This window comes from Centropristis striata, chromosome 3 (genome assembly GCF_030273125.1).
Source record: "Centropristis striata isolate RG_2023a ecotype Rhode Island chromosome 3, C.striata_1.0, whole genome shotgun sequence".
Lineage (NCBI taxonomy): Eukaryota > Metazoa > Chordata > Actinopteri > Perciformes > Serranidae > Centropristis > Centropristis striata.
In genome coordinates, this window is record NC_081519.1 from 11,607,555 (window position 1) to 11,634,683 (window position 27,129).

The 27,129-nt window shown below is 40.8% G+C and overlaps 1 protein-coding gene and 1 pseudogene across 1 annotated transcript in view; both read left to right on the plus strand.

Moving 5' to 3' along the window:
* Window positions 1-12,602: 12,602 nt before the first annotated feature.
* On the plus strand, window positions 12,603-19,371 carry LOC131969198 (uncharacterized; annotated as a pseudogene).
* foxp4 (forkhead box P4) overlaps window positions 12,675-27,129 on the plus strand; it is a 244,184-nt gene continuing 229,729 nt past the window's right edge. The window contains exon 1 of the mRNA XM_059328894.1: window positions 12,675-12,886. The gene's annotated coding sequence lies outside the window, so the exon portion shown is untranslated. The remainder of the gene's footprint in view (window positions 12,887-27,129) is intronic.

Genomic DNA, 27,129 nt, shown 5'->3' on the forward strand with positions numbered 1-27,129 from the left:
AACTACAGAAAAGCGTAGATATTTCTCAGCCAAGAAGAAAACAACCACTAGACATTTTTTGGTAAATTGCAAAAAAAATGAATAAATGACGATGAGAGTGAAAAATGAGTTTAACAAAAACATAACAGGAAAAAAAAGGAAAACAAAAGATAGCTGCTTATATTTGTTCATTCGGATGGATAAATCAGAATGATTTTAAAATTAAATAGGCATTTTCTGGTGCTTAATAACTAGAAGTCAGAATGACATATAATAGCCTTTCATAAATATTTCCATATTCTCATATCCAGAAAACATTCACCTTTATTCCAATAAGCCTTGCAGAACACACATTGTAAGACGTGCATGAGGCACATGTCTATACAGGGGGTGTACCCAAACTCTCCTAGTTCTTCATATTATCATTTCCACTTACATAATGAGAATTATAAACCTGGTAAAGCAGATGGTGATTTCAAACAATGACCTGCCAAAGGTTTGAGTAAAACTGACTTGTATATAGTGAGGAAACTCATGATCATTGGTCCCAAGAAATCACTTCTTTACCTTGAGCTTCAAACCAGCTTTAAAGGAAAAATGTAATGATAATATTGGTACTCTGGTACACTGTCTGCGGGAAGCAGTGGTGGAATGTAACTAAGTACATTTACTCACTGTACTTAATTAAAATTTTGAGGTATGTGTGCTTTACTTGAGTATTTCCATTTCATGTAATTATACTTCTTCTTCATTACATTTTAGAGGCAAATCTTGTACTTTTTTACTACATATAGCTGCCAGCTTTAGTTACATTTCAGGTCAAGATTTAACATAGATTAGACATTTTATTTAAAAGATTAAACCTCATAACAATAAATTAAGTAGTTGAAATGATCATTCTAAAAATTAAAACGCTGCTTACATAAATGCATCACGAGAAACAATTCAATAACATATTTAGAATATATGTCATGTTTTGTCCTTGTTCATTTAATGATTTTGGTTATTATCAAGGTAACCATGGAAACTGTCTAGATATCAGCTCTTAAATTAAACTCATATTAGCTATTTTTGTTGTTATCATTACATTTGTCCAAACAAATGTACCTTTAGTTGTACCAGGCATTAAAATGAACAAGAACAATTGTCTAATATTGTTTTTCCATGACTGTATAACAATCTGATACTGACACCTTTACTTGATTAAGGTTTGAATGCGGGACTTTTACTTGTAGTGGAGCAATTTCACAGTACTTTTACTTAAGTAAAGATCTGTATAGTTATTCTACCACTGGTGGGAAGGCCTCTTTTTTATCTCTGTTTTGGATTGAGATTTTATTACTATTTTACTCTATTTTATTTTATTGTTTTTAGTATTTTATTGTTTTCATTGTTTTTATTCATACCTATTTGTGTATGATTTATTCTATTTTAATAACTGTACGGCACTTTGGTCAACTGAGGTTGTTTTTAAATGTGCTCAATAAATAAACTTTGACTTGACTTGACTTGACTAAAAATCCAGCTGTCATGGAAAAACATAGTAGATTTGCTGTCACTAATAGCTACTTTAGAGATAACTCTAAATGCAATGCCCTGTATATTAGGTATCTATTCTGAGCACTTTGCACCAGGCAGTGGTCTTGATTAATTTAAGCCTGCTTCAGGTTAGTGAATGGGTTGAGGTGGACAGTACGAACAGACACAATTTGGCAGAAATGTTTCGTTTAAATGTCCATGTATGTATATCTGGATTTTCTTTTAATGGTAAAAAAAAAAAAAAAATCAATAAATATAATGTAAAAAAATGTTTTATTTACAATTTAATATCCAATATTTACCAAATAATGCCAGACTGCTACATTAAAGATCCAATTTATAGACAACATCACTGACACATAGCCCTATATGCATGTTTAACTTACTGATGAGAAAAAATAATTTGTGTGTTTCCCTGATGATCCTAATTAAAAATATTCATATGTGTTCCAAAAATATTCATGCAAACAAACCAATGATGCTAACAGAAAACATGAATGGCCTAGATTAAATTTAGATGTTGTCTGGTGTTTTATAAATGAATAAATAGATAAATCGCTTACTTCTGGACGACACTCGTAGGCCTCATTAAGCAACAATCAGAGATGCTCTGGTCTTCCAAGAAATTAATAAGGAACTTATTATCAGTATTGCATAATGAAAACAGCTGGTTTCCTGTGAGAAATGCTGCTAATTATATTTTCTTTTTTTAGAGTTCAGGGAGCGGGCGCAGCAGAAACTATTCCTCCTTCTGGACACTAGATGGTGCAGTTGTACCATTAATGGCATTAATACTACCAGGGCACGGTCAGGGTAACTGGATACAGCACAGCAGAACTACATCAGAAGAAAGGCAGCTAATTTACTACTGAAATAAATTGATAATTATATTTGCATGGTAGTGATTTTTTTCTCGGAATGACCCAAAGCCCTTAAGGACACATTTCTTTCTTAATCGTGACTAAAATTAAAAATCAACACAATCTTGACACTTATAAAGACAAGTTGTGTGATCTGCACATTTTTTCAAAGATTTCCCTGAATACAAAAAAAAAACATTCTATGGCAGCTTATTTTATAAAGAGACCAGTGATTTTCAAAAGACTCAACCACTTTCCTTTTCACATAAATAATTTTGCATTTAAATACTGCTAGTAGATGTCATTATTATACTTGCGAGGACAAGAGGACCGCCATCAAATTAGCGGTCACCTTGGTCATCAGAGGGATATCACAGATAACAGAATATCTTATAAGAAATATAAGGGGGTTCATAAAAGCTGTGCAGTCTGTCATGGTCATCTCCTGATAATAGACCTAAAAGGCTAGGCTAATGTCCAGCTTTGCCTGATTATGCATATTAATGGCACCTCAAGAATTCATCACAAAAACCTTTTTTCAGTGGGTGAGGAGGGCAAACGGTAATAAATGGTTGAATTTATTCATTTTGGGAATAATCTCTTTAATCAAGAGAGGAAACTTTCATGAGGCTGGTCGGCCAGGCTGCTGGAACTCTTAAATAATTCTAATAAATCAATCTATTATGTAGCATAATCAATTAAGAACAAAACAACAACATATCCTTTAGGAGCTAATGAGCCCATAAGCTTGAGAACATTAGCTTTATAATTAAGAGATAATAAAAACACTTGCTTTTGCATGCATAGTCTGGGGAAACGAAACTGCAGGTGCCATACATACGCACCAGTGCAGGTTTGCAACAACTGGGCTGCCTACTGGCCCAGTGATATAGTCTGAGACAAGCTGCACTGGGCTTTTGTTGAAGTGCTCGAGATAACACAAAGAAAACTTCAAACAGGCTTCTTATTGTGTTCTATTCTTCTGGGCAAGCTGATTACAGTTAAGGATAAAAGTTGTTCCCATACAGTAAACTAATGCGGAGAATCAGAGAGCACTAATTAAGTCATGGGGGATCCGAGACGGTCGGCATGGATGTGTTCCCCAACGCCCAGACCATGGGGGTTTAGTGGGAACTTTACAGCCCAACAGCAGCCAGCATCAAACGTGTTTATTGTCAGCTGAATGTCCGGTTGAGGCATGAACCGCTGGATCTGCAAAGCCACCTGGGAAAAAAAGCAAAAGCTGCAGCTTCTTAGCCTGAGCACTGATAGGCTTGACTATTCTTCTTCTTTCTTCCCTCCATCTCTCTGCCCCTAGCAGAGCTTAGAAAGTTGCTCCAAATACCATCTTTGTTTGAAGAAAACACTGCCATTGACTGCGTATCAAAGTGTTTCCGTTTTTTTTTTGTCCCATGTTCATAAGAGTTGTATAAAGTGTCTCTATCAAGATATGAACTTAGGCAGGTCTATACAACATTTAAACACATGTTAAAATAATGAAAGAGAAAGTGAAATTCTATAGCCTGCTGCATTTTAACCTTTGATGTAACCTTAATTTTTCAGGTAGCCATGAAAACTAAATCAGAATTGAGTTTAATTGACATTTTTATTTTTGTGAGAATTAGACAGTGAGAAAAGAACCCTTAGATTTTTTAATATTCACTGCAAAATCAGGCAAATTGTCGAACTATGACCCCATCTTTCAGGTCAGTGTCAATGTATTGTATCAATTTTTTTAAATGCAAACCAATGTCATTTTAATAGAACTGATATTACTCACTATGCTCAGGTGGGATGTTTCATATTTCGTGATAAATCTCTGAATAGCCACCACTGAAGCATCATCACTATTGTTTGCTCTGTGAACTCAGCAGATGAAGAGACTGAACTTTGTATTTGTGCGTGTGTGTGTGTGTGTGTGTGTTGTGTGTGTGTGTGTGTGTGTGTGTGTGTACTGTGAGATTTTAGGATCCTATAAAATGCATGAATGTGATTTACTGATTGTGTGTTTGCATGTTGCATTAGACCATCCTGAATGAATATGTGCAATGTCGCATCACTGACCAGACACTCACAGAAGCCTGCCCAAAACACACAAAGACATACACACACGCATACATGCACATACGCACACGCACATACCAACACACTGAGTTGAAAGGTGTTTGGCCTCTCTTCACATTTCTTTTCATGGTGCTGGTTTTGTAATTTGTCCTTGTGTTAGCCAGGCCTTTATGTGCTTTTATATTTCTTGTAAGCATCATTCTTAGATATTTCTTCTATATTTCTACACTGTCTGTCTGCAGTTCTGTGAAGACCTCACCTGTCAGCACCATCAACTCCTGCATGAAAATGCTTAAACATACATAAGTTGCACACATTCTGTTGCTTGTTTCTGTTTTCCAACCCTGTTTATCTGATTTAATCCCATAGTCTCTGTTTTATTAATGAGACTTACTCAACTACAGATGTATTCTTTGTGCATCCTAAATCAAATTATGTATGAATGAGCAGCTTCTGGAGCAGGGAAAAGTCAGCTGGGGAGATTAATAACAACAAAACGTTGCTGTGTTTTATATTAGTGTAGCGATGTCTTGTAAGATTTACTTGTGCCCATTTGTTGTGGTGTTCACACACAAACATGCAGACAATATATTTGTGCACACACACTCGCAGACACAAGCTTTTCTTAACCCCTTTTCTCGTTATTGGGAGGGCCTGTCCTACTGCCTGTAGCCACCTGCAAATTACAATTTAGTACTCCAAGAGTTAAGGACTGTGTTCTTTCAGCCCATTGTGTGTGTGTTTGTGTGTTTGTGAGTGTGTGTGTGTGTGTGTGTGTGTGTGTGTGTGTGTGTGTGTCGGGGGAGGGGTAGAGAGAGTCTGTAGAAAACCTTTAATCCGGGTGCTGTCAGGCCCAAACCCGGCTTGACGTCCCATTGATGTGGAACAGAACAAAACACAGGGCCCCTTGCTAAGCTCCCACTGGCTCACACACACACACACACACACACACACACAGACACACACACACACACTGGGCCCCTCTCTAAAGGCCCCTTTCCTGGGCCCCTTGCTCCCTAACAGGGAAGGGCATTCCTCCGCCTATGCACACGCGTGTACATACGCAAACTCACTCATTCTGACACACGCGCATGCATGAATGCACGCACGTACGCACACACGCATGCACGCACACACTGAAATGAAATAATCTTAACTCTTTAAGTGCTGTGTTGTAATTTGCAGGTGGCAGTGTGAAGGTCTGCCTCTCTCCTATAGAGTGTGTCCATTCATTTTCCTATATGAACCTGTATGTGTGCGTGTGTGTGTGTGTGTGTGTGCGTGCATGTGTGTGTGTTGCGTGTGTTTGAGAGGAGGTGGAGGACTCTTAGGTTTGAGAGTGTATCAGTGATCAGTCTATCTGACACACACACACGTGTGCACCTGCGCGCACACACACACACACACACACACACAGACACACACACACAGACAAACAGACACACAGACACACACACACACACACACACACACACACACACACACACACATTGATCATAACTTTTGTGAGGTGCTTGGATACAGTTAACAGGAGCCAGATGCTCCAGTGTGTGTTGGCAGTAATCAAAGTGTGTATCCGTGGTGACAACAAACAGTTATTATTGTCCTGCTGTTTGGACAGCTCCAGCCCGCAGCATCTCTGTTTACTATTAGCTTAAGGAAAGAGAAACAGAAAGAAGGAGACAGAAAGCAGGAAAGAGAGACCAGCAGATTCATGTGTGAGAGGATACAACTGCCACTGATATTAGAATAAACATGTCTTTTAGTTAATTGTCTTGATCTGTTTGGGATATTAATGTTTATATGGCTGTCGTTCTTTTTGTGGCCAGCAGGTGGGGGTGTGGGTAGCAGTCAGTCCATGGAGCAGCTCCAACTTTGGCCCAGTGTTGGCCTTGAGGTTGAAGCCTTTGGTTCATCAGTTCATTTTCAGCCACTGGAGCTGAGGTGGTCCTGAGTGGTTCAGTTTTGAGGTGGCTGCCACAGGTTATCACTCTGCAGCCCAACACTTAAAAATAACTCTGAAGACATAAGGGAGCCACACACCTACTGTATGGAAACCATTCCCCACCTGTGGCCACGCACACCCACTCACACCTACATGGTCAGCTCATTCCACCTTCTCCAGGACTAAACTTGCCCCTCTGTTTCCGCTATTAAATTACACAGATCTTTATTCCCCGGCGCTGGAATTCTGCCGCTTCCGTTTTGGAATGTCAAAACTCCAAGTGAGCCGTTTGTTTGGAGCCGGGCTGCGGTCCAGAGAGGCCTGAGCAAGTCCCAACCAAAACTGTTTTTATTGACGGGAGAAAGCAGCCGGGCCGACAGCACCGATTGGCTGTAATTGGTCGGCAAGTCAGTGGTCTGTTTTGAACTACCCTATGTAAAGTGGCAGCCTTTAAAAGCACACACACATACACACACACACACATACAAATACGCCCACCCCTGTTTCTCCCTCCCGCCACTTTAAGAGAAGCCAGATGGGCCACGGGGAAGCAATCACCCCTCTATTTGTCTTGGTGCTGATCAGGTTAGTGAAGTGTTCTCAGGCCTGGCCAGGAGTCTGCACACTGCTGCCTGTTTGTCCCTGTAGCTAACTGCACTGCACGGCTCCAGCCAACTGGCCCGGTCAGACTACTCTGGGACTGTCTAAACAGCAGTGCAGTTACTGGGGAAAAACGCTCGATCACCAGTAAAGGGGCAGAAAAGGGCAAGTGTCATGAAAATTTTGTGAATTTTCCGCTGTCTCATTGCAGATGTCTGATATAAGACTGGGCCCAGTTGAACAGCAGCTTTCTACCTACTCCAGAGCACAGAGCTAAGTAGCTGACTGAGCTAATGTATAACTATGAGGGTCAGCCACGAAAGCTGGTAGCTAACATCTTTCATCTGTTGATATGGACACCACCATTTAGGGCTGGGTCAATGGATGGGAGGTGTGGACGTAGCTGCCGCATGTGTGTGTGTGTGTGGGAGAACATTCCAGCCATTGAACACACAGATGGTTTGGTTTAGAGCAATGAAATGAGCACTCAGACACAGAGCAGTGACAGTGAACGAGAGCCTCAATGATGCACATTACATACACACACATAGCCCTGACTGCACGGGTTAATGGAGTGACGGAATCCAGAAAGAATTTACTCAAGGACTCGAGGGAGTGAAGTATTAGGTAGCCTCTAAACTGCCCTGCAGAAACTCTGAGAGCGCTGCTCAGTTTTCTAACATTGTTGTGCATCTAGAACCTCTTAACAACATTTACAAGCACGAAAGAGCTGTGTGCACAGAAATCAAAGGAGAAAATGTGAGAGAGGGTTATCAAAAAGAGAAAAAGATGGTCAATGGGGGGCTTAAAAGACGGGAGAGCAAGTTTCAGGACCGTCAGGGAGACTCCCTGGCAGTGAAACCTGATCCCTCCCAGACTTACTCACCCCCTGATTGGCTGGCCCTCCCATGAACCCTGACCCCTGACTTTGTCTGGAGCTTGTGACCTTGAGTGAAGTACAGGCAGAGTGTTGCGTCTCCTCCCAGACTCTTGTCTGTGCTCCTTCTCCGCTCTCTCTCCCCTGGCTTTTCCTCTCTGCCCATTCGTCTCCAGCGAGAGAGGGTCGGTGGGGAGGAGATGGAGAGCAGAAATGTCAGCGAGACATTAAACAGAGTGCGTCTGTGTGTGCTCTCATAGTCCAACCTGTCTGATTTCCCTCTCCTCCATCCCTCCCCCCTTCTTCCTCCTCCTCACATCTCCTCTATATACTCTTCTCCACAGAGCAATAAATCCATCCTCTCTTCTCCAAATCTCCAAATCTTTTTGTCTTTTTTGCTCCATCAACACCCTTATCACTTTTTCTGCAGGTCCTTTCTGCCTCCCTTTGCACTCATATGGTTTATTGCACCCCGTGTCAAGTCCAGTACCACCAGTAATCCAAATAAAGTAATGTTTGGCAAAACACAGTGGCTTAAAAGGGAAATACCAACCATAGAGGAAGTTGGATACTATTTATATAACCTTGATTGGACTAATCAGTCAACAAAAATCGTTATAAACATACAAAAAACATAAATCAACAAACCAAGACAATGTCATAACAATATATAATTATGAGTGAATACAAAAAGCAAAGTTCATGAGAAATACTTCCCTGCAAAACAAGTTAGGAATAATTCAACATTTCGGGAAATATGTTTCTTCCAAGTTGCAACCTTTGAAGCAGAAGTGCCAAAAATTCCTTGACTTGGGGCTTGCTACAAAAGCAACTCAATCTCCATATACCCTAATGTTAAAATGGCCAGCTTTACAGCAAAAATAAACAGAAACAGTTTTGGTCTCTATATAGTTTATTTTCAGGTTAATCACAGCCATATGTGGGATATATTTCTTTATAACTCACATGAAAGGCTTCAAGTTATACATATTTAAGTGTTTTGGAGTGACAGGCAGGTGCTGTCACAGGTGGCTATCCACTGCAATTGGCCTTCAGCTTCAACCACGCTCTCCCTCTTCGCTGATTTTTGGATTAGCAAGGAGTTAGGCGAAGTGAATCATAGCTAAGACGACAATGGTCATCAATCTCAGCTTCATTATTGCTCTTCAGAAACCTATAGATCAGGGGTCTCAAACTCAAATTACCTGGGGGCCGCTGGAGGCAGTATCAAAATGACCAAAAAAAGACACAAAATTACAAAAAAAGACAAAATGACTGAAAAAGCACTACATTACGTTAAAAAATTACGTTAAAAAGACCCAAATTGACCAAAAAAATACACAAAATGACCCAAAAAAATACACTAAGTGACCAAAAAGACACAAAATGACAGAAAAAAACTAAATTACTTAAAAAAGACACACAATTACCAAAAAAGACACAAAATTATTAAAAAAGACAAAATTATTTAAAAAAGACAAAATTACCCCAAAAAAGTAATAAAAGGGACCTTCCACACACAACACAGTAAAGTGTCATTCATATAAAACTCACATTAAACTTTCATATCAAGGTGGGGGCCACAAAATATCATGATGAGGGCCGCAATTGGCCCGCGGGCCGTGAGTTTGAGACCCATGCTATAGATGATGTCACGGAGACTATGTCTTGTTTGTTTGATGCACAAAAGTGTAAAAACGGCCCATTGTGGTATGAGCCAGAGTATTTCTTGCTTAGGAACAGTCATTTCCTGGAGTCTTGTTGCACCAAGACGGCAACCATTGACGTCTCCAGGAAGTTACTGCACCCAGCCAAGCCTTGCTTTTTTCCACCTGTTTCCGAATCCGTCTTCTCCTCTAACTCTCTGCAATGAATAAGCATTTTCAGAATGGTGTACTATTCCTTTATTCTGTTTGAAATAAATCCACATCCACAGGAGTTTTAATTGCATTCCCCCTTAACTGATAAATAAGTAAATAAATATTTGTATTTCTTTGCACTCTCGTCTCGTCTCGTCTCTGCTCCTCTCCTCTCTTCCCCTTTTCTCTCCTCTCCTCCCCTTTTTTCTCCTCTCCTCTCCTCTCCTCTCCTCTCCTCTCCTCTCCTCTCCTCTCATCTCCTCTCCTCTCCTCTCCTCTCCTCTCACACCTGTGGAAACACATGTACACATGCCCACATGTAGTGTTGGCAGATGCACACAGAAGTCTCTCTGTGTTGTCCCGGCACAGAACATGGCAGGAGAGCTCAGTAGAGTGGTGTTTATTTTATTGGATGTTTATTTCGCTCTGTAAAACATGCCACTCAGGAGCAGAGCAAGGCTTGTGGAGCGATGCACTCTAGCCCCTCTCTCTCTCTCTCTCCTCCCTCTCTCCCAGTGTAAACAGTGTGTATATTGGGAGTGTTTCCTTCACTTGTCTGTGTAGAAGTGTAATCCATCCAGTCAGACATTGTAAACAACATCTCTACATGTTTATAAATACTGCCGAACCACTCTAATGAATTTATGGTAATGCCTTGTTCTACTGCTTCTGCTGTGTATATGAGAGTGCGTGTGTGTGAATGTGTGTGTAAGGTGTGTGAAAGGTGTGAGTGTACTGCACACATTTTACTGGATTCTGATGTTTCTGTAGGGGTTTTTATTTCCTGGTGTGCACAGCCTGGTTAAAAGCTTAAACCCTGTGACAGCAGCCAGCAGTGACTGACTGATATGAACCAACGTGCCACAGTACAAAGTCCATTAGCAAACCAAATCTGTTTTATTCCATTTGCCTCACTTCAACTCACCACAGCAAGATCTGATCTCTTAATAATGAAGTATATATGTGTTTTATTTTTCTCAGGGTTTGTTCCATTGATTTTGACTTTGATGATTTTTTAAACACATGGCAGAGACAGCCGCTGCCACTGGAAATGTGCGCACATTATTAAACTTGCCATTAACTTGTTGGAGACTTATTTTACCACATTCCCTTGTTTGTGAAAAAATAGAGAGGCATTGAACTTAATTTCCAGCGCTGGAAATACATTGAGGGGCAAACCAAAGAATTACTCATTGGATAAGTGGTGGTGACTGGACTGCTTTTTATTTGCTTTTCACAGTGGGATTCAGTCTGGTATGTTGCATTTGTTGCATTTTCAAAAACATCTATGACTTAAGTGTTCCAGCTCTTTTCCTGTTGTGATATTTTGACATTAATAGTTTGTAACAACAACACTGAACACATTTCAGCTCAATGTCTCCTAAAAGTGGAAGTGGAAAGTAAAGTGGTGTGAGGTTGTCCAAATTATTGCTCTGCTGTGATTGGAGCATTGAGGGGAAATGGGCGGGCAGTCAGTTGGTTATCATGTCTTGATCTATGCTCCTTTATGTGACCTCTTTAACACATGACCTCAGGTCCTTACTCAGGTTATGCAATGACACCTGAGCCAGGTACATTTGTTGATTGAGACCATGAGACATTGAAACCTGTGAAAAAAGTTACAAAAAGTTAGTAGACCTTTAGAAAACAGTGGTGGAAATAATGAAGTATATTTACTCCAGCTTTACTTGAATGTTGCCATTTTTTGCTACATGACAGAAGAACATTTTTACTTTTTACTCCATCTCAGTAACTTATTTTGATTTATAATACAAAATGTACAGCCAAATAAAATATTATAAATTATTATCTTAACTTTATTCTCTGAGTGTTAGTAATTAAAATTAGCCCCAATTCTACCAGCTGCAACATTAAAGTGATGTACACATCACTGCATCAATAATAAGAATCCCTAATCCAACTAATCTGAAATGGACTATTCTGCATAATAACAACTTTTACTTTTGGTACTTAAATTATAATTTGATGTGTATACGTTTACTAAAGTTACATTTTGCATTCAGGACTTCTACATGTAACAGAATATTTCTACATTGGGAGTACTTCTGTCACCACAGAAACAATCACAGTTAGAGAGTAGCTGGCGAGTCCAGTGGGTTTAGCAGATTTAACAGTTTAAGAGTCAGATATTTCACTCAGGAGTTGGTAGAGATCAAAACGGAGCAAAAAGAGTGAATGGTGGATTTAAGACTCCACATGGATGGTGTTGCTCTGTAACTGTGGATGTGTAAATAGGCGTAAGGGTATGTCAATTTTGTGTTCTCCCTGCTGAAAGAAAAACAACCTGTTATTATTGGCCCCAAGTGGCCAAAATATTCGGCTATTTAAAAATAAAGAATCACTTCAATACAGACATGTATATGTATCTCTCTGTGTGTATATATATATATATATATATATATATATATATATATATATATATATTTATATATCTATATCTATATATATATATAGATAGATAGATAGATAGATATAGGCATTTATTTACTAATTTTTCATTCATTTATCTTTCTACCACCATGTTTTTTTTCCCAGTTTTATTTATTCATTAATTTTATTTTCATCATCATTATTGCTGTTGGTTTTAATGTATGTGCCTTCTCGTTCTATGTTGTTCACCGTTTGTAAATTAACAAAATGTGCAATAAACATATGTTTAAAAAAAAAAATCAGTTAAATAAAAGAAAATTAGTCTGATAATTTCCTTTGTAACAGGCACTTTATTCATTGATGCTCAACCTCCTCAATTAAGTGAAACAGCGCCCCCTGGATTGTCACGGCTATTAAAAGTCAAAACAATGTCAAATGTTAAAAAAAAAAAAAAAAAAAAAAGTCCCCTGGAGTAAAGAAAAGTGAAGATGGACACGACGTCCTTTGAACTGAAGAGGTATCAAAAACTGACAATTCGCTGGAGGAGGAAGAGAAGTAAACTGTGAAGCCTGTGGCCTCATAAGTATCAAGAAGAAGTAAACAACAATATCTTGTTTTCGAGTAATGCTAATGATATTAGCCCCGGCGTTAGCTAGCAGCAGGAGAGTCCTGTCAACTAACACACTGACCATCAGGGCAACATGTGCACTGGGACATTATGGACAATTCACCTCCATGACAGAAAGGATAACCGACTCTGACGTCAACAAACGTGAGTAAAATACACACTCTCTCTGTCTGTCTTTGTCCTCTCCGTGGCTTTCTGTGTGTATTTCACTGCTTCAGAAAAATGAAAAGGTCATATTTAGCCTGGACATTGAAGCTGGGGTTATGGATTGAGTTTGCAAGGCCCAGTTCTACATATTGGTTATCAGTAACCTGTTGATGGTGTGTAATTTGTGAATGGGCTTGAGTAGAAACTGCTAGTTACTTGTGAGGATTTCTTTTTTGTTCTCTGTATTTTAAGCCGAGCTTTAAGTCATTATACTGCAGGCCTTGTAGGCTATTTATTGTGTGTCTTCCACATCGATAAGTGTGTATGTCATGTATTTGATACACGCAGCTAATGTAACCCTTTAGGTCTTTGATTGTTTTTACTGTTCTATCTTTTAAATTATATGTACTGATCTGTTCCGGTACCTGCATCAGAGTATAGCCTAAATGTGTAGTTCTGTATATATTTACGTATGCTAAGAGAATACCAAAAAAATGTGTGTAAGTCATGTATCTCTGATATGTGCATTGTTTCTTTTATGACTTGGTTGATTATGTAAATCTAGTTTAAACACATGCAGTCTAATACAACAATCCTGCAATAAAGCCTTCCTTCATGAGGGTAATACCTTTGTTCAGTTTTTTATTTGTACCCATTTTAGAGAGATATTGATTAAATTCTTTGGTCATTTTGGAGTCTGTAGTTCATGGTTCTGTCACTGTAAATTATGTTGCATCATATTGAGAGGTGTTTTCTAATATTATGTCCAAACTATTTATCAATGAAGGTAGAGAGAATAACCTCTCACATCAGTGCAGTTCTATTCAAAGCACCACAAACTCCCTCTGCCACAATGGCTGGAAAGTTGAATCAGTACCTCCCTTCAACAACAAAAACTCAAGATTGCAACCTTCGTAAAGGAAGGATTAATTTCATGAATTATATAACTAGCTGGATCCATATGGGCTGTAAAAAGTGCATGTAGCCTCGGAGACGTCACCCATTGGTGTTTATGTGTATTAAGCTTAAACAGAAAATATAGGTTTGTCATTCAGTGGCTCATATAGCTTGTTACATGTGTTCTGTTGATTTCATTGTTTTGTGTGTGTGTGTGTGTGTGTGTGTTCCTTGCTCTCAGACTAAGCCATCATGGCTCCCCCCTCATCAGGCCCGACAGGTGTTATTACATTGAAATGAGAGCAGTGATGTATGCATCTGTAATGTGGACCTGTCCTCTTCTGCTTGATGGAACCTGACGCTTCTCATTATCGTGACACATCCGAGAAAAGAACAAAAGTACCAACACTTTGCCTGAAGTACTGCTCATAAGGCATTATGAAGCGTCGTAAGCACATTTCATGAAGGCAATGACGGAAAGTGACACATCACATTTTCAAATTCTTTCGAAGTGCTAACAAATCTGACGTCAGTTCTATTTAGTGCAGATAAATGACGTTTCTGTTGCAATTTGGACCGGGAATGTTGACGTACTTGAACAGAGAGTGAAGTGATCGTGACAGAATATTGCTTTTGATTTAGATTTGACTATCAAAACAGTGTCACCAGGTACTTAAAAGTAAAAAATAAATCGCCAACCCCTTGTCTTAATGTCAAAACAGAGAGAAAACAATTACAGCAGCTCCTCTTCTGCTCTACGCCTCCTTGAGAATTATCTTGTCTACTATAACAAAAGCTAGAAATGCAACCTGATTGGTCACAGACACATTCCCACACATACAAGTATTTGCCGTATTATTTACTGTATCAGCAGCTTTGACTTGCAAACTGCTTTTCTCCTCACACCACCTTAAAGACAACTCTTTATTCAGTTTACACGTCTTGGTTACTGATTTTGTAAAAAAGAAACAAACCCACAATGCCCTCTTGGATTCTTTGTTGTCAATTAATGGCGCTTTGATATGTTGTTGTCCCATCCAGTGGTTGCTGTGCCACAGAGACCCAAGAACGAGAAGGTTTTTGTTCCTTAAACACTGCAGCAGCAGATTTGACTGCTGTGCTGCTGTGATCACACACAATGAGCAGTGATAAAATAAAAGACAAAGATAAAGACATGCTTTTGTTACACAAAGAGAAGAAATAAAAGGGGCAAAAACAAAAGAAACAACAAACTAAATATATCCTCCATGCAATGCAGTGCTCGTTTTCTTCCTGGGGATGTTTGCTTCTGGGGAGAGGGTCACTATCTCATACCTACATTATTTTTCTTCTGTAAAATCATGGTTGATTTTCTAATGACATTTGTGCTTTTATTCCTTGCATGTGATTTGGGAACGTGTCCCAAACATCTTCTATCTAATTCTATATCTTTAACACTAGCACATTAAATCAACAGGCAAAGGTGCTATCTTAAATTATGTCTCATAAAACATCATGTTGTTGCATTCAATCTGCCTGTGGATTATGCAGCGTGCCTAAACACAGGCTTACACTTGATCTCCACTTGTCTTTGAACATCTAAACGCTCTTGATTGCTGAGCCAGAATCATGTTTGCCTCTGCCTGAACATCTGTCTCATTCGAATGCAGTCCACCTAACTTTAATCAACCCATGTGATGTCTATGAAGGTTTTGAGTGGTACAACAAAACTGTATACAAGATAAAATTCTTCTTCTTGTGATTTTAAATAAGGTTTCTTCACTGTAAAGCAGGCTGCTCCGCTTTTATTGTGCATTTTGTAAAATAAGATGATGGTGCAATGATATTAAGAAGCATTTTTTCTTTATGTGAATATGTTCCTGAGGTGCGGATCCGTAGCTTGATCCAAAATTGCATTGTCTCTAAGAATACATTTTTATTAGCAAGTTTTCACTTGATGTTATAATAGAGGTGGGAATCAGCAGAGGCCCCATAATACGATGTTATCCTGATACTCGAGTCACGATACGTTATTATTGCGATTTTAAGCATTTTGGCTTATGGTGAGTATTGCGTTACAATTTGAATTTGAATTTGAACAAGTTGAATGCACTTATTGTAAGTCGATTTGGACAAAAGCGTCTGCTAAATGACATGTAATGTAATGTAATGTACAATATATTGCGATTTAAAATATCAGAGTTTTCTCCATCCAATTCGGACGAAAGTCCTCTGGTTGCGTTGCACTGAGAGAAGTGAAAGTATATCCTGGCAAAATATACAGAAATTCACTAAAAAACCTATACTGACTGGGGCAGTAAGAGTTTTTCAGCTGGGGCGGTCTGAATCTCTCTGAATATTTGCTGTGATCAGCCTAAAATCTGCATTCCTTTCTGAATTCTGAGAATTCATCTCTGTGAGGGCAAGTGAGCAATTAAGTGGCCATCTAGGGTTGGTAACAACCCCCAGGTGTGAGCAACTTTGCACTTCAATTGGAAATTCCAACTATTCACAGCTCTGGCAGAGGGCAGTCTACGCTTGTCACGATCAGCCTTAATGCGAGAACGGCCGCATTCAATTCCAATCACAGTATAATAACAGGGGCGTTTGCTAAAGCGGAAGCGTCAGCGGCAGCCGTCCTTGGGTAAGACGGACGAGGCTAAGACAAGCAAGTTTACCTGAACAACCCCCAGGTGTGAGCAATTTTGCACTTCAATTGGAAATTCCAACCATTCACAGCTCTGGCAGAGGGCGGTCTACGCTTGTCACAATCAGCCTTAATGCGAGAACAGCCGCATTCAATTCCAATCACAGTATAATAACAGCGGCAGCCGTCCTTGACGGACGAGGCTAAGACAAGCAAGTTTACCTGTGCAAGTTCACCGAGCAACGGGAACCAGTCCTATTCCCTCCCAGTCTTACAATATGTGCCACTCCATTCCTGTTGTTGTCTCCGGTCCACGCAGAAAACTGGCCAAAAGGTGCAGAAACCTATCTAACCTTCGGCCTCTCAAACAGTCCTCACACACTGTCACTTCCTTTTCCATGGGCCTGTGGAACTGCCAATCAGCAGTAAACAAAAGCGATTTTATTACGGCTTACACAAATCACCTTTCTCTTCAGCTCCTTGCTCTCACTGAGACCTGGATCAAACCTGAGAACACAGCCACCCCTGCTGCACTCTCCACTAATTACACCCTCTCCCACACCCCCCGTCCTTCTGGGCGAGGAGGTGGGACAGGCCTGCTAATCTCCAATAAATGGAAATTCACTCCTCTGCTACATTCCATCAGATATGACACTTTCGAATACCATGCCATAACAGTAACTGCTCCTGTTAAAGCCTACGTTGTGGTCATTTACCGTCCACCAGGCCAGCTGGGTGGCTTCACAGATGAGCTAGATACCCTGCTCTCTACCATACCTGATCATGACTGTCCGTTGCTTGTCCTGGGCGACATGAACATCCACTTCGACAGTCCAGACTCTAATAACTTCATGACGTTAATTCATTCATTCGACCTCCAGCTGGTCCAAAGTCCTCCTACTCACAAAGCTGGCAAGAACCTTGACTTAATTCTCATCCGTAACTGTGCCACAGATGCACTGGTGGTAACGCCTCTCCACCTGTCAGATCACTTTTTTATCCAGTTTAATGTCACTCTACCAGAGCAACCCTCTGCTCCTGCACCAATGGTTACGTTCCGCCGTAACCTCCGGAACTTATCCCCAGCCCACTTCTCCTCTATTGTTGCCTCTGCCCTACCTCCACTCAGCACATTCTCCTCTCTGAAGGCTAATGATGCCACTGACTCACTCTGCTCTACTCTGAACTCATGTCTGAACAGGCTATGTCCTTTATCTACAAGGCCTGCTCGACCCAACCAATCCCACCTATGGTTGACTGATACCCTTCGATCACAGCGTACCAAGCTCAGAGCTGCTGAAAGAAAATGGCTCAAATCCAAACTTCCCGACGATCTCATAAACTATCAGACACTATTGTCCTCATTCTCAGGCAGCATCACCGATGCAAAGACTGCTTTTTACAACGACAAAGTCAACAGTGTCACTGACACCCGGAAACTCTTTTCCACCTTCAAATCACTACTCAACCCTCCGCCTCCTCCTCCTCCTACCTGCCTCACCGCAGACACATTTGCATCCTTCTTTACAAGCAAAGTTGCAGCAATTAGCAGCCAATTGTCTGACCCCCACCCGACTCCTAATACTGTGACATGTAGAAGTCCTACTACTTGTCTTTCTGTATCTCAGCTGGGCGGCACTGAATCAGTTGCTAGCACCTCTTTTTCTGGCTTTACACCCCTCTCTGAGAGTGAGGTATCCAAACTGTTGACATGTAGCCGTCCTACTACATGCTCATTGGACCCTATACCAACATCCTCCTCTCTACTCTCTCTAAAATGGGCATCTCTGGCTTGGCTCTGTCCTGGTTTGATTCCTACCTCAAAGGACGCTCATTCAGTGTATCCTGGCATGGACAGTTGTCTACTTTGTCTTGCCTCACCACAGGGGTTCCCCAGGGCTCAGTGCTGGGACCCCTGCTATTCGCTATCTACACCACCTCTCTGGGTGAGGTTTTCCGCTCACACGGCTTTTCCTATCACTGCTATGCAGATGACACTCAGCTCTATCTGTCATTTCCTCCTGATGACCCATCGGTCTCTGCTCGGGTCTCTGACTGCCTCTCAGACATAGCCACTTGGATGAAGGCACATCACCTCCAGCTGAACCTTTCAAAAACTGAACTGCTGGTCCTCCCTGCTAAACCCACAATACACCACAACATCAACATCAAGATTGACTCCCTGTGTCTTTCACCCACCAAGGTGGTGCGAAACTTAGGGGTAATGATTGATGACCAACTCACCTTTTCCAGTCATGTCGCCTCAGTTACCCGGTCATGCCGCTTTGCACTTTACAACATCAGAAAAATCAGACCATACCTAACTCAACATGCCACTCAACTCCTGACACAGGCTGTTGTCATCTCAAAACTTGACTACTGTAATGCCCTCCTGACAGGCCTGCCAGTCTGCTCAGTAAAACCCGCTTCAGATGATCCAGAACGCGGCGGCGCGCCTGGTCTACAACCAGCCAAAAAGGTCACATGTCACTCCGCTGCTCATTGAGCTCCACTGGCTACCTGTTGCAGCCCGCATCAAATTCAAATCTCTAATGCTGGCCTACAAAGTTGTCTCCGGTACTGCTCCTACCTACCTGAACGCCCTGATTCAGACATATGCTACCTCACGACCGTTGCGCTCTTCCAATGAACGGCGCCTGGCTCTGCCCCCCGTTGGTCCAAGGCAATCCAGACTCTTTGCACTTCTTGTTCCCCGCTGGTGGAACACACTACCAGTTCCTACCAGAGCAGGGGCGTCCCTCTCTACCTTTAAAAAACTCCTGAAGACCCAGCTCTTCAAAGAGCATCTTCTCTCCTAGACCACATGATAAGTCTACTCCTCAAAGAATTGTCACTAGCACTAATAGCTCTTATTGCACTATACCTTGATTGTTTGCTTTTTACTCTTCCTGTAAGTCGCTTTGGATAAAAGCGTCTGCTAAATGACTAAATGTAAATGTAAATGTAAATTTAACTGTTTAACTGCATTTTGTGTCCACAAAATTAAATTCAATCAATAATTGGTTTGTCAAATAACAGAAAATTCTCTGTCTGTTCATCTCACTTCAGTCTTTTTATTTCTCCACAATGAGAGTCAAACCCACAGACTGACCAACAAAGTATTCAGTGAAACTGATCTTTACTGATATCAAACATGTATGGACGACAACAACTGCAGCATTTTCTCAAACCTCAATTTAAGCTTCACTGCTTGGAATTTTTTGAATGAAACATAAAAAAGATACTTGGCAACCATGAATCGATATAACATTGCCACACAAAATATTGCGATACTATGCTGTATTGATTTTTCCCCACCTCTAGTGAATGAATATTCACAGAAGTGGGTGCTGGTGTGACTGCTCCCTGGTTTGCACAGGTACGACCTGTCCTGCCAACCACTCCGTGCAGGCACACCACAGGGATGTTTGCTCTCTCCATCTCTCCCCTGTCCTCTGCTCCCATGATACCTATTCATCAAACTGCTTTCATTTTTGAACAATGCCACGAATGACACAGCAGAGAGGTGACTAGCCAGCGTGCTTCATGGTTTTCTGTCAGAAATAAAGAGCTGAGCCTGCCAACGGAGCCAGCTGGCCCTTCATGAGAACCTCTCCTGGGTATTTCCTCTTGCAGTAGCTCAACGTATTAAAGGGATAGTTTGGATTTTTTGAAGTGGGGTTGTTTAAGGTATGTTCATCGTCAATATATTACCAGCAGGAGATGGCGGGCTGCACACCTCCAGTTTGGAGAAGCAGGTGACAGCATCTCCACGAAAGCAAAGCAATGAACTGCTGTGGAGGGGGGCAGCAGCAATACAAAGTTTATCCCCATAATAATAATAATAATCATAATATTGTTTGGATGTATGCTAAATACAAAATGTTTTCAGAAGAAGAAGATTACTTTATTAATCCCACAATGGGGAAATTCAACCTCTGCATTTAACCCATCCTTTTTTACACACAAGTGAACACACCATGCAAGGAGCAGTGGGCAGCACATTACTGCGCCCGGGGAGCTGTGCAGGGGGGTTAGGTGCCTTGCTCAAGGGCACTTCAGTCCTAGACCTGGCAGTACCGGGATTCGAACCGGTGACTCTCCAGTTACAAGCCCTCTAGGCCACGGACTGCCCAACTTTTCACCACTTCACCTTCCAGTGAGACAGCCCTGTTTAAGGTTAGAGGAACTGAAGTCATTATTTACATTTAGTCATTTAGCAGACGCTTTTATCCAAAGCGACTTACAGGAAGAATAAAAACAAACAATCAAGGTATAGTGCAAGAGATATTACTGCATCAATAAGTGCTAGTGACAATTCTTTGAGGAGTAGAATTATCGTGTGGTGCTAGGAGAGAAGATGCTCTCTGAAGAGCTGGGTCTTCAGGAGTTTTTTAAAGGTAGAGAGGGACGCCCTGCTCTGGTTGGAACTGGTATTATTATTTGTGCTCTCTTCCAAACCACCAGACTCCATTGACAAAAACAGTAAGTTTACCTGTCAGAACACAGGCGTTGCTGGTCTAACACTGCCTTGATTGATTAGTTTATGTGGATTATTGTGTAGTTTTGTTGAATCTGAACTCACCCTTTAAAACGCCAAAGTCAGTGACATTCACAATGTGGAGCTGATCATTTGCTCTCTGCTGGCTACGAATAATGCATCATTTCGAACAAAGACTGCAACCAACACCTTTCTCATCAATTTGAAACATTTTGCTCCAGAGTCAGGAGTCCTGACCTGACTGTCTACAGAAAAAGTTTAAGAACCACTGTCATAATTAAATCCACTCTTTCCAATACATTTCCAGACCATCAATGGACCAGATCTGATGACATTGTTACATGATAATTTGTTTTTTAAGTTGCTAAAGGGTATTTTATTTCAAAGAGAATCACAGAAGCAGCATCAGGAGAAATTTTAGATCCGTGATGATGTTCTCAAACTGTTGTCTGGGCGAGCGGCCAATTCTGATTAGACAGCGGATATCTGTTATGATTACATAATAGCAGCACTCTGGGTAAACATTTCAAGCAACACCCTGAGTAAAGTTTTTCTGTAATATTTTTAGTCCGCTTGTCTCATAATACATTGTGAGTGCGAGCGTGTTGCTGTTTCCCTCGGAGACGGGCTTGGGTGAATCGCATGAAAGGACAGCTCAAGTGTATTAGCGAATAAAGTATACACATTTTATTACCCTTCATCCCTTTATCTGTGGATGTGAAAGGGGTCTATTCACTCGGCTAGGCTTATGCAGTGCACGAACAAGCAGCCAGTCCCGCGTGTGCTGGCTCAGTTTGTCCATGCTCGCTCCAACAATTGAGAGGGACAAAGGTGAACCAACTGATTTGTTGCAGTCGCTAAAATAATAGAGCAATTTCTTTCCTTAATGCTCATGGTCTGCTGTTGACTCACACAGACATTCAGGCGCGCGCACACACACACGGCCAGGTCTACTGAGAACTGGCTGTTCGCTCAAATCGTCCTCAAACAATGAAGTGCTGAACAGATCACATCAATCTCTCTCAAGAGAAATATTAGTTTCCCCCACCTTCCCTCCTCCCACCCACACATTCTGGAGGAGGCCAGGGTTGCGTATGTGTTTTTGGGGCCTTTCTGTGTCTGTGTCTGTGTGTGTGTGTATGTGATCTGTGTCACAGTGTGCAGTGAGCTAGACAGTGGGAAAAAAAAGATACGTTTTCAGCTTGTCTCAAATTTACCTTGAGTCCCCCACGAGGCTTACACAACAAAATAGTCAGTGAGATTCCACTGCCATGACCATTCCTCCGAGACATAAAACAACCTCTAACTGGCAACTCACTGAACATCAATTACACCTTTATTTGTTGGCTGGAGGTAGGGTGAAAGAGGCCTTATTTTCACAGCAGCTTAAAAAGGGATTTTACTGCAATAGCAGCGCAATGATTTATACGTTTGCCTATTTTAATAGCAGCAATATCATCCTAGAATGTACTCAACAGTGAGTAAATCATGTGTTTTCACTGTTGAATGCCACTTTAGAAGGCAGGAGAAGTTTTTAATATCAGAATTTGAAATTGGTTTTGGAATTTTGAAAGAGAGAAGGCTGACCTGATAAGGCAGGTTTAGGGTTTAAAGAAGTTTGTCTTTTTTAAGATTCTTTTTTTTTAAGCCTTAAGAAAGACGTTCTCTCTCCCTCTCTCTCTCTCTCTCTCTCTCTCTCTTTCCCCGCACCCCCCCACTAATCTCTGTATATTAGCTCTCAGGAAGGGAAAGCTCTCTCGGTACGTTTTGGCTGTTTTAATATCTGTCAGCTTCATCCTGTGCTCCATCCCTCTGCTTCCTCCTCTCTTATTTTGGCTCTCTGTTTCCTCCTGTCTTCATATTTCACTCCTTTGTTTGACTCCTCTGTCCCCGTCTCCGTTCACTCTATCAGTCCTCGTCAGTGGTCGGCAGCGGACAACTTGCGTGTAGTTTAGAGACGGATGATGAGGTCCGCGCCATTTACTGCGTTGTCTTGGCATTCCTCATTTCACCCAGTGCTTTTTGTCAGAGCAACCCAGGTTTCTTGACACTCCGTATAAACACTCTGATTACAGCGAGAGCTATGGGACCTGTGTGTGTGTGTGTGTGTGTGTGTGTGAGTGGCTGATGCCTAGTGTGCACCTGTGTTTAAGTGTTAACTCTCCAGCCATATCTTTCAGCAGGCCATCTATTCAAATTACATTTGTTTCAAAACAGCTTATGTGCAGAGATACACCTTTTTTTCCAAGTTAAATTCCAAGAATGTCTAATTAACTGAGACATGCGTAAAATACACCCACTGATGTAAAACCCTTTGATATCCATTACTGTCAAGATTGAATTGACAACATGCCCTTGGGACATGGATTGGATAACGGTGTAATGAAACATTCTTTCAACTGAATCAAACCTATTGAATCAAATGTTACTCTTAAGAAAATAAATTCTGTTCTACGCTGAAGATTTAATCACAATAACAGATCCAGTCAAGCATCTCATCGTTCATACAAGGCGTCCCTTGCATGGCACATCACCAGCCTTAAGAACTTTACTTCTAGAGACTCTGATGGTCACATGTATTGACCAGGATGCATTAAATTAAATGAATGTTTTAATCCTTTCTATTGAATATGTGCATGCCTTTAAATATTCTTTTAACTAATGTTTTCATCAATTAATAAAGGCGATTGGCAGGAATGTTTGCTTCCAAGGTTCTTGATACTGTCGACTGCAAATTATTGTTGCAGATAATGGGTACCTCAGTGATGGAGGTTCTGTTTATGTGAAACGGGCTGAAAACCCTGTATATCGCACATCAACTACTTTTTAGCAACTATGAAAACAGGCTTGATTCAAACTTAATAATGCATTTTTGTGATTATCCCTTGTGTTTTGAAAGGATTTCTATGAGCCTTAGTGGTGGAGGATTTTTTTGATGACATGAAAGAGCACTTAATCCTTCGAGTTTATTGAAAACACAAGAATCACCATACTTGGAGAGACCTGAATTTCACCGGATCGTTTTGATGCTTTTCAATAAAGCAATCAACTTGTCTCCTAAATTTGGTCAACTCATATTTGTACCACAGTTTATTTTGCTGTTGTTCCTAGGCAGTCTCTAAACCTCAAACTGGCCCATGTATGAAGATGAGTCAGTTTAACCAAGAGAGTAAAGAGGAAGAGGTTAATATTATCTCCTCCAGATCTTCTCTCCAGTGGACATCTGCCCTGAACAACTTTTCGTATGTTGTTTGTTCCTACCACTGTGTTTTTTTTAACAGAAATTAAATGGAGAGCGATGCTACTCTGTTCAGTGCCGAGTGCCAAGCAGAATCAAACATAGAATGAATGCTTGTCGAGAACTTGGTCAGTATAGTAAGTAAAAAATATTTACAAATGCAAATATTAGAGCTTGACAGATAAATTGGTTGACTGATATTGACCGATATTGGCCTATCAAAGGCATATCTGTTTCGCTGTATATGCTGTCTAATATGTGCTGTTATGAATTTTTTTTTGTACAATATATAATGCAAAATGTTACTTGATTTAGAATTGTTTTTAACTATTGATGTTTTTTTCTTCCTTATTAAATAGTGAGCAATTGACTGAAACTGAACAAAAATGATGTTTAATTAACTATTTTTTACCTACTTCTTCTTTATTTTCTCAGTTATGCTTTATAGAATTGGCTGACAATATAATACATTGTTTTTATATTGTCTATTTTCATTCCATCTAAAAAAAAAAATCTAAAAAAACGCCATAACAAGTAGTTTGCACATGTTTTCAGAAATCTGTGAGCAGGACACTTAGTTTAACTTTTTTTCTGAAACATCATTGTTCCAGTTATAGCTTGTTTTCCATAATACATTTTGAGTTTTCAGCTTTGGCTCAGATGGTAGTGCAGTTTCTCATTCAGTCTTTGCCCATGGCAGTCTACATGTTGGGCAAGACACTGCAGCCCAAATTGCTCCTGATGGCTTACCCATCCGTGTGTGAATGTTTAACCTACTAATGAGCAGTTGGCACCTTGCAGGGCAGCCTTGGTACCAGTGTGTGAATGAATGGGTGAATCTTGTGGTGTAAAAGTGCTTTGAGTTGGTGGTCTTTATTACTAAAGGGAAGGGACATTGGGAAGTTGTGTTTAGTATGTAAAATACACAAATTAATACAGTTTTAAGAGGATTTTCCAATTCCAATTATCTTTTTATGAGATCTTTGCTACTAAGCAGTAATTGCCATGGAGTTATTTGTATGGCAATTTTTGGAAAAAAAGAAACTTTGTTCATAAGTGCTATTTTTGTCTCTTCTATTCATGTTAAGATTAACAAACCACCAAAATAAAAATTTCACAAAAAATGCTTGTTGGTGGTCCTGGGAATATAAAAAGCATTTTAATAAAATAAATAGTTCCTGTCCTTGATTTATAATTGAGCTGCATACTCCTGTGACTGTATTACATGAGTATTATTGTGCCAAACAAACAGTGTCAAATGGCAAATTTTGTTGTGAAGGGATAAGTGTGGATGAGTGGTGGGAAGAGATAGACAGAATAGATAAAAAAAAAAAAAGGAGACTACTCAGAGAGAAATTAAAAACAGCTAAAAAAGTTGAGAAACAAAGTTGGGACTGTTACACAGTTTGTTCACCAAAGATTTGTAAAGCAGCATGCACCAAGACAATCTCCACCAACCACTACTTGCAAATCAAATTTGTACTCTGTACTCTCTCTTTTGTAACTCTGATACTGGCCTGAAAGCAGGAGAAACTGTGTCAGTGACGGCATAAATGTGAATCATTCCTGCTATGTCACTGCTGCCAAAACTTCCACAAGAGGCCAGAGCACAGTCACGCACCTGTCCAGAGGCACAAAGAGGAGTGCTAACATGATTGAACTCTACTTTAAAAATTGCGTTCATGGTGGCATTTTAATGGTGATGTCCAGATACGTAAATGTAAAAAAATTACCTCAATCTCTAAAGCCTCTCTGTATATTAGCTCTAATCAATGAGAGCATTTCCACCGGGCGCTGCGGAACGTTACAGCAACGTCTCAGCCGCGGCTCTCCGCGAACATTAGGTAGAAATTCTATTTCTCCGCGAGCTGCTGCTAAACCTCGTAAATCTCAACAGAGCAGATCGCACCAGACAGGAAGTCCGACTCAGAATCAACGTAATACACTTCCGCCCCTTTCAAAATAAAACACAATATGCAGTTCATGCAGCCTAAAACTACTTCACATCAACATTATGTTATGACCGGGGCACCAGATCAGCAATCAATCAATCAAAGGATCTCAGAGGATCGGCGACACGGACGACAAGAGACTGATTGTTGAAATGGAACAGCATACAATCAGTTATGACATAACATATTGTTTTTATAAGGATATATGGTCAGATCAACAGATCTTCCACGTCAGAGAAGCAAAGTAAGCTGTTGCTTGTTGTCGTTGTTTACTTTATACACACAGGTAATCACGGGATCTTGCGGTCTCCCGTATGTTCAGGATTATCGCGTGTTCTCGTTATCTCGCGTGTATACGGCTGGCTCGCTATACTGCCGTTCCACGGCTGTAACGCACCCGGTGTGAATTGACGGCGGGCAGAAGACGGAGCAAAACCGTGGCGGAGCTGTTCCGCGGCTGTAGCGCGCCCGGTGGAAATCCCCAGTAAGGATGCTTTCCCCTGCGTCTTTGTGTTGGTTGAAGGCGTGTAACGATTCTTCAAATGCACAATCCAGTTCAGACATTGATTTTTCATCTGTCAGTACGTTTACATGACACTTGAAAAAAACTAATTATTGCCTTAATCCGACTATAACTGGACAACTGAAGTGCATGTAAACGTGTTAGTCTGACTGATGTCGGAGTTCTCTAACTCCGGTTAAGACACCCAGATAATGCGATTGGAGGATTTTCGCCGTCATGTATGACAAGACAACGCATGTACGCATGTCCACCCCCCTCCATCCCTGTGCTGGCTTATGACCCCAGAACAAAAACATCCAAGAAAGCCGGTCGTAGTAGTCGGTCAGTAGCGACAGCACAAAGTGCCGAACTGAAGACAGACTACTGTTGTTGCCCTCCAAAAGCATCCGTCGTTCTTGTCTGCCCCTCAAAATCACCTACCATCTTGTTGTTCTTGTTGTTTGACAGTGCCGGTTTCCCGCCTTTCTCTACTTGTTTATTATGACCTAATAGGTCAACTGGAA